The following is a 9,805-nucleotide window of genomic DNA, read 5'->3' as shown; positions in this document are numbered from 1 at the left end:
CATAAATTATTTTTAATTTGTATAGGCACAATACAATTACATTGATTATGTAGAATATCTATGGATTTTATGGATGAATATAGAAATATGATGACAAGACAAAATACAGTGTCTAAAGGACTTGTCTCTTTTCCCCCCTCAGGAATAGCTAGATTTATTATTAATGTACCATCAATAGACATAAAAACCCAACCCCATGACCCAACATCGAAGCTGAAAAAACTAACAGTAAGAGCCTATGCCAAGGAGTCAGAAATTCTGTGACATGCCATCTCTGCTTTGGCACCCAAACCACAGTGTTGAGACTCTTCAAGGCTTCCAAAGCCTCAGGGAGTCCAGGGTATCTTCAGGGTTCTGCTTGGCAGTCTCTATGGGTGTGAAGTACCTTTCCCAAGTCTTGAACCAAAGGTATATTAAACTCTTACATCAGACTTTGACCAATAGCTTCCCACAGAGTGCGACCCAAAAGTATGGTCCCTTGACTTGTATGTAGACTTCAGTTCAGATGTGTGGGCTTCAGACAACTGCTTCAACTTCATCTCATGCCTTCAAGAAGGGAGCCAAATCGTAATGTCTTCTTTTTTCAGTTTGAGTGTGTCCTCCAAGGCCTCCAGAGTCTCCTCATTAGGGTTGGGGTCTGTCCTGGAATTGCGTGCAGGTGAACCCAGAGTTTCTATCAGAGCAGGACAAACTCGAAGTTGTCTCCATTCCAGTTACTTCCATTTTGGCTGCAGCTCATTTGAGTTCCATTCTCCAGGTTTAGAGGATTTACCTTTAATGCTTTAGAACAATGAGAGATCATAGTTGCACAAATGTTATAGAAATAATCAACTACTTTTTGGTTAATCTTAGGAGCCACTCCATAAGACGGAATCCATTCCTGATATTTCCTAAGTGAGCAAGAACTTGAGACTAGATAGTTCATGGGCACGGGAGAAATTTTAACACACTATTCTACTAAAAGAACATAGCAATAAAATGACTCCTAATGAAAAACTTCTATACCATTAAATCTGTGCATCACTCAACTCCCATCACAGAGATGGTAATTAACACAGAGACCCACAGGAGACAATGTGTAGAGAGTTAGACTTTGGAGAACTCAGCCCTAAATGGGATGTCTGTATCGAACTCCTCCCCTCAAGCCTCAGAAAAAGAGTGGAAGACACAGAGATAATGCACGACTCCTAAGAAACAGCGTTTCCAGAAACAACAGGCTGTTGCACATACAAACTCTCAGAAGCTATGATAATATACACAAGTTCAAGGCCGATAGGATCCCTTAACTGAGATGGCGCTAGTGGACATGGAGTCCCCACTCATAATTAAAAAGTTATTTGAAGCTAATAATGTCTGACAAAGGGAAGAATTAGTTTTCTGCAATGAAGTGTCACAATCTAGGGCAGACTCCATGACCAGCAGTAGCTAACCAATACAAAACAAACTCTTCTATCTATCTATCTATCTATCTATCTATCTATCTATCTATCTATCTATCTATCTATTTGCAGAACTTTTGCTACATTTTCTTTTCCTTGGGCTTTTCTTTTTCACTATTAATATTCTTGTGTTTTGTTTTGTTTGCTTTTTATCTTTAAAAATAATGAGAACACAAATCTCTGGGTGGCTAGGGAGGTAGGAGGATTGGAAAGGAGTTTTGTGAGGGGAAAAATATTGAAGCTACGCTAGCTGAAGTAAGTCCAGCACAAAATGAAACCCTCTGCATGACTTCACTGATATGTGTAATATAAAATAAACCCAGTTTATCCTGTCTAGTATATGACCAGAATATGCATACATGTTAGCAGAATTCATGAATACTGAGTACTGAAGAAAATAAATCTTAAATTATAAAGCTATAGAAATTCCCCCAAATTAATGTTAATTTGGTTAGTATAATACATAAATTCTGAAATGTGAGGCTATCAGAGTTTTAAAGAAAATAAATTACATGTAAATTTAAAATGTCAACAAAATAGAAAATATAACGCAGTACATTCTGTAGTGGTCATCTATTTCATTGATGAAACTTTCAATCATTATTAGTTTTATGACAAAAATATACTATAATAGTTTTGTAATGACTGGTCTCTCTTCTGTTTTTATTTCCACACTCAAGAAGACATGAATATCACTTGATTCTTACCATCCAGAACTTTAACTTTTCACAATCAATATGGAATCAGAAGAAGGTGGGGACATGGCCTTGCTTGAAATAGACTTTCCGTGAGATGGATTTTGAAAGGCGGGTGTTTTAATTTGATTTCGATTGCTATGATAAACATAATATCCAAGAGAAAGATGAGGGAAGAAAGCATTTATTTGTTTTACCCATCTGAATCACAATCCATCTTTCTGGAAAATCAGGGCAAGAATTGAAAGTAGGAAAACTGGCGGCAAGAACAGAAGCAGAAGCCAAGACAAAACTTTTTTTTTAATCGTTTTTATTCCTCCATCTTTATTAACTTGGATATTTCTTATTTACATTTCAATTATTATTCCCTTTCCCGGTTTCCAGGCAGACATTCCCCTAACCCCTCCCCCCTCCCCTTCCTTATGGGTGTTCCCCTCCCCATCCTCCCCCCATTGCCGCCCTCCCCCCAACAATCTAGTTCACTGGGGGTTCAGTCTTAGCAGGACCCAGGGCTTCCCCTTCCACTGGTGCTCTTACTAGGCTATTCATTGCTACCTATGGGGACAGAGTCCAGGGTCAGTCCATGTATAGTCTTTAGGTAGTGGCTTAGTCCCTGGAAGCTCTGGTTGCTTGGCATTGTTGTACATATGGGGTCTCGAGCCCCTTCGAGCTCTTTCAGTCCTTTCTCTGATTCCTTCAACGGGGGTCCCGTTCTCAGTTCAGTGGTTTGCTGCTGGCATACGCCTCTGTATTTGCTGTATTCTGGCTGTGTCTCTCAGGAGCGATCTACATCCGGTTCCTGTCGGTCTGCACTTCTTTGCTTCATCCATCTTGTCTAATTGGGTGGCTGTATATGTATGGGCCACATGTGGGGCAGGCTCTGAATGGGTGTTCCTTCAGCCTCTGTTCTAAACTTTGCCTCTCTATTCCCTGCCAAGGGTATTCTTGTTCTCCTTTTATATATTTGGTTGTGAGCCTAGCCTTTAATGGCTGAGCTATCTCTCCAGCTTGTTCTCCTTTTAAAAAAGGAGTGAAGCATTCACATTTTGATAATCCGTCTTGAGTTTCATTTGTTCTAGGCATCTAGGGTAATTCAAGCATTTGGGCTAATATCCACTTATCAATGAGTGCATATCATGTGTGTTTTTCTGTGATTGGGTTACCTCACTCAGGATGATATTTTCCAGTTCCAACCATTTGCCTATGAATTTCATAATGTCATTATTTTTGATAGCTGAGTAATATTCCATTGTGTAGATGTACCACATTTTCTGTATCCATTCCTCTGTTGAAGGGCATCTGGGTTCTTTCCAGCTTCTGGCTATTATAAATAAGGCTGCTATGAACATAGTAGAGCATGTGTCTTTGTTTTATATTGGGGCATCTTTTGAGTATATGCCCAAGAGAGGTATATAGCTGGGTCCTCAGGTAGTTCAATGTCCAATTTTCTGAGGAACCTCCAGACTGATTTCCAGAGTGGTTGTACCAGTCTGCAATCCCACCAACAATGGAGGAGTGTTCCTCTTTCTCCACATCCTCGCCAGCATCTGCTGTCACCTGAGTATTTGATCTTAGCCATTCTCACTGGTGTGAGGTGATCTCAGGGTTGTTTTGATTTGCATTTCCCTTATGACTAAAGATGTTGAACATTTCTTTAGGTGTTTCTCAGCCACTCAGCATTCTTCAGCTGTGAATTCTTTGTTTAGCTCTGAACCCCATTTTTTTTAAAAGACTTATTCATTTATTATGTATAAGTACACTGTAGCTGTCTTCAGATACACCAGAAGAGGGCATCAGATCTCTTTACAGATGGTTGTGAGCCACCATGTGGTTGCTGGGAATTGAACTCAGGACATCTGGAAGAGTAGTGGGGTGCTCTTAACCGCTGAGCCATCTCTCCATCCCCTGAACCCCATTTTTAATAGGGTTATTTGTCTCCCTGCGGTCTAACTTCTTGAGTTCTTTGTATATTTTGGATATAAGCCCTCTATCAGCTGTAGTATTGGTAAAAGATCTTTTCCCAATCTGTTGGTTGCCATTTTGTCCTAACAACAGTGTCCTTTGCCTTACAGAAGCTTTGCAGTTTCATGAACGACAAAACTTCTTATTGGTTTGTTTCTCGTGGTTTGCTAAGCTTGCTTTTCCATACTGCTCAGGATCTCCTGCCATGGGTACCACTGCCCTCCATCAGCTCAACAAGTTTAACCTGACCACATTAATCAATAGTCAAGCAAGTGCTCTACAGACTTGCCTACAGTACAGACTTGCCTACAGTTTCAATGGATGTATCTTCTCAGTTGAGGTACCTATTCCCAGATAACTCTAGTTTGTGACAAGTTGGGACACATGCATGCACAGGAACACACACACACACACACACACACACACACACACACAGAGAGAGAGAGAGAGAGAGAGAGAGAGAGAGAGAGAGAGAGAGAGAGAGGTCAGGAAGTAATTTTTGTACTGGAAATTTGTCTGAGTCAAGCAGACCATGTTGCTGCAGCTGTCTTCTCAGGAGAAAGAAAAAGCCTAGAGTAACTCAGAGCCACCACATTCTGGAAAAGTGTGTAGCATCATAAAAGCAGAGCTGAAGAAGGAATGTCCACGCTACAGGCATTTCAGAGCCATACTCCTTAATATTCATTTACACAAGGCAATAAATTCTCCTTTAGACTTCAAGGGGTTTGATTTTCTGTCTGATAAAATGCATTACCATTATGTTTGTGAAGAATAATAAGTTGTGAGCTTTGTATGCTCGTATCTTACCCTAGTCATCATAATGTTCTGAAGGAAAAATTCTGGAAAACTTCAAAGGCATATAAGTATTTAGAGCAAAGGAGAATGCTTACCCAGGACAAGTTGAACATATCAGTTGACAGAATTAGGAGCTAGAAGACATTAAGTGGAAGTTTAAAAAACTATTTGTCTGGAGGGGAATGTGGGAGACTATGCATATAACGTTCTCCTCTTTGAGCAGCAAAACATTCGAAAGGATTTAAAATGAGTAAGAAATCCTGTTAGCAAATAATGAGAAATGTTTCTTTGAATTTAAAAAATTACTTAGGAAACCTGTGTTTTCTTTTTGAAAACAATCATTCTACTTTGATGTTGTATTTTTGTTTTATCTTTATTTCTGTGTATGCATGTGCCTATGTGTACATGTTGGTATCTGGGTGTGTGTACTTGGGTGTGCAGATGGAAAAGTGAAGGAGTATTGTGTGCACATGAAAGTCAGATTACAACCTCACATGTCATTCTGAAGGTGTTGTCTACCTTTTGTTTAAGACAGGATCTGTGTTTGGCTCAGAACTTAACTACAGATGCGAAACTACCTGACTGACAAACTTCTGGGGGTTCACCCAACTCTACTTTCCATCTGGTGGTAACTACAGGTGCTTACCACCACGCTTGTCCAGTTTGTGAACATTAGAATGTGGGCCTTCATGCTTAAAAGGCAGGTGTTTTAAGGGCTGAGTCATCTCTCCAATACTATACTTAATATATGCATTTTAAAGTTATAAATCAGAACATGGATAGACTTTATATTTACTTATAAGCTATTTCATTCAGTCAAAAAGATATACAGCTTTCTCACTTTAAATTCACTGCAGTGGGAATTGAACAAATGAACTCAAGAGGAATCACAAGCTTATATTCAAGTGGTTGAAGTGAGCTTTTTGAAACAAAGGGTCAATGGGACTAAGATGTCCCAGAAAACAAGTAGGAAATTCAACACATGGAGGTACCTTTTTCCAAACCTATTTTTAGTGATGGTTCTTAAATGCTTTAACCTCCCTTGTAGTCCACCACACACTAAGGTATTGGGAATGAAAGGACACAGGGAAGCGGACCTGTTTAGAAATGGTTCTTTGGAACAACTCCCATCTGTGTTGCCTGAAAATCAGCAGTTCAGTTCAAGAGATTAGCAGCAGCAGCTTGATCCACTCCCAAACGTTTCACAGATATACCAGCCATACAGTTCCGTAGAACAGAGATAGTAAACAGGAATCAGCAGCAGTGGCACTTAGCAAAGACAGCCAGGCCTTGGAACAAGTCAGCAGGAGGCAACAGGAGGAAGGCCAGGAGAGGTTCTTGGCTGTGCCTCTCTCAGCAAAGCAAAGATCAGCAAAGTTGCTAGTTCAGCCTTCATCACTGTCCTTCAAGTCTTTTTATAATCCCTTCCTCCACAAGTCTTACCTCAGCACGTGTGTCTGTCTAGGCTGACATCACTCTACCATTCAGCTCAAGTCTGTGGAAGCAGCAAGAAGCTGCAGCACACTGCCAGAAGGTTTTTTTGTTTTTTTTGGTTTTTGGTTTTTGGGGTTTTTTTTGTTGTTGTTTTGTTGTTGGTTTTTTTTTTTTGGTTTTTTTTTGTTTTTGTTTTCTGTTTTTTGGTGCTTTTCTCTCTATGGAGTTGGGACAAATGCATTTCGACTATGCAGTGTAAGGTGGACAAATACATAGGTGTTGTTAGCAAAGAATCCTTCATCACATATCCTTTCATGTGCTTGCTTTAGCAGAACATTCTTTCTCCTGTGTCTGCTTCAATGAAATATTCCTTCACGAGTCTCCCTCACCTTTCACCTGCATCCACTTCAGGAAAACACTCCTTCATGCATTTGCCCCAGCAAAAACCCCATCCAACACAAGTGACTGTCCAAGGAACCCTTAGTTTTCACTTCACATGGACATACACACCTAGTGTTACTACAATTCTGAGTTGTCAAAAAAAAAACTCTATATTTTTTATAATTTAAATATACTGTCAATTACTATTTTTTGGTGGTTCCACTGATGTTATTGTTATAACTTGGGACAAAACAAAGTAAAATCTATTATTAGCAATAATTTTAAATTCCAACATTCACATAACAGACATATTTATCATTTCTAATATGCTCTAGACTTTATTATGATCATAAACAGTTATCAAAGGAGGCAAAATATGTGCTCCATGAAGCTTATATTCTAGAAACACAGAATAGGCAATATAATTTACAATGACTTTTCTTCTTGTTTTTTGTGTTGCTGTGCCAAAATGCTTAAGGTAGTTTACAAAGAGGTACATTTAGCTCACAGTCTAAAAATTTCAAGAGTATGGCATGTGTTTGGCTCTGGTAATAACTTTATGGCATACAGTATTACATTGGAAGAAGTATGTTAGTGACACATATCAAAAATAGAATCAAGGGATATACCAGACTCGAAAAACTTAATCCTCAAAGAACCTTCCTCAAGAGTGAAAATGCATTCCTATGAAAAAAGCATGAATCTTTCTTTACCAACCAGTTGCTATTCACTGATTCAACCTTTTAGATGTTGTAATACATCTCAAGATGTCTACACTAATGACCAAGGTTTAACACATGAACCTTGTGAGCCTCAAACAATATCCAAAGTTGTATGATGATTTTTTATAATCTTCATCATAAAAATTGTCAGAGTTTTAATAGAACATATAAAATATGTATGGGATTTTCCCTGGTAAATTAATGTAAATTCAAGTTATATTTTAATATTTTTGTATTATTTTTGTTGCAGTTACAAATATCATCATTTACAGTGTTCTATTTCTCTTTAACAAGGTTGGGTTATTAATTTAAAACTTAAGGGCCTGTTTTGTTAACATATTAACTAACTAACGTGTCTGAAACACTGCGATAATTCTGTGATATGCTTATTTTCAGTACACTTCTTCCTTGTATTGATTCTTTTCCCTCACTAATTTTCCAGATATAATTTTTATGTGCCTTGACTTTGGTTGGAAGATGGTCCCAACTACAAATGACCCCAACCTAATCTCTCTCACTCCTGTCCCCACCAGTTCCCAGTCCAGCCATAACATCTACTCTATTTTCCTTTCCTGAGGCAATCTATATATCCCTACAACCTCCTCTCTTAACATAACCTTAATGGGTTTACAGAATATATCTTGGTTAACAGTTATGTAAAAACTATTATGCATTTTTGAGTTATATATATATATATATATATATCATATTTATTTTTTCTGTGTCTGTGTTACCTCATTCAGGATAATTTCTTTTTTTTTTTTAGCTCCATTCATTTGCCTGCAAATTACATGTTGTCAATGTTTTTATTGGATATTTTATGTATTTGCATTTCAAATGTTTTCCTCTTTCCCAGTTCCCTCCTCTCCCATTCCTCCTCCCCCTGCTTCAGTGAGGATGCTCCCCTCCCCACCCACCCATTCCCACATCACCACCCTGGCATTTCCCTACACTGGAGAAATGAGCCTTCACAGGACCATGGGCTTTTCCTCCTGTTGATGCTGGACAATGCCATCCTCTACTACATATGTGGCTGGAGCCATGGGTTTCTCTATATGTACTCTTTGGTTGGTGGTTTAGTCCCTGGGAGATCTGGGGGGTCTGGTTGGTTGATATTATTGTTCTTCCTATGAGGTTGCAAAACCCTTCAGCTCCTTCAGTACTTTCTCTAACTCCTCCACTGGGGTTCCCTTGTTCAGTCTAATGGTTATGTGCAAGCATCTTCATCTGTATCAGTAGGGCTTTGGCAGAACATCTCAAGAGACATCCATATCTGACTCTTGTCAGCAAGCACTTTGTGGTATCAGCAATAGTGACTGGGTTTGGTGGCTGCATATGGGATACATCTCCAGGTGGGACAGTCTCTGGATGACCTTTTCTTCAGTCCCTGCTCCACTTTTTGTCTCTGTATTTCTTCCGTGACTATTTTGTTCTCCCTTCTAAGAAGGAATGAAGCATTCACATTTTGGTCTTCCTTCTTCTTGAGCTTCATATGATCTGTAATATTTTTTAGGTATTCCAAGCTTTTGCGTTAATAGCCACTTATCAGTGAGTGCATACCATGTGTGTTTCTCTGTGACTGGGTTACCTCACTCAGGATGTTATTTTCTAGTTCCATCCATCCTCTGTTGAAGGACATCTGGGTTCTATTGAAGGATATCTGGGTTCTCAAATTGTATCCCTCTAGAGAATCATGCACATAGTGAGGCATTGTAAAAACATAAACAAACAAATAAACAAACAAACAACAAAACAAGTCACTTATATATCCTTCTTTCAGAAAAAGATGCATCAATTTCTTACTCGTCATTGTTTAGTCTGCTAGTGTCTTGTACATAGTAGCTCTTACTTCATCATATAAGCTATACATTTATCAATGTACCATTCCTATTTCATTCACATAATCAAAGAAGCAGGATAGATACATCTTAAATAAGCTGACCTTAAGGATAAGACACAGCAGTTTAAACAGAGAAAATCCCCAATTTTGAAAACTTGCTTTAAAATCTAGCCATTAGGAGAGTACAAATCAGTAGTAAAAGGAGATATTACTTCATACTATGAAGATGGTCAGAATTAAAACATCAGGTATGAGAAATCAAAACCTTCACACAATTCTTGTGGGACTAATAAAAGGTAATGTCACTTAGAAAATTCTCACAGTTTTTCAAGAATACATTGAATACATAGCCAGTCTATTTCAATTGCTGAGAAATATCAATAACAAAATGGGCCCTCTGAAAATATATTTTTCAGAAATTTTTGTAGTTCTATTATTCTTCATAGCCTAAAGATGACACAATTCAAAGTGCACTAATTGAAAAATGGACAAACTGTGGTGTATAAACACAATAGAATAGTGGCTAAACTTTAAATA

The sequence above is a fragment of the Rattus norvegicus genome, chromosome X, assembly GCF_021556685.1.
Source record: "Rattus norvegicus strain SHRSP/BbbUtx chromosome X, alternate assembly SHRSP_T2T, whole genome shotgun sequence".
In the NCBI taxonomy this organism is placed as follows: Eukaryota; Metazoa; Chordata; class Mammalia; order Rodentia; family Muridae; genus Rattus; species Rattus norvegicus.
This window is presented reverse-complemented; position numbering follows the sequence as displayed.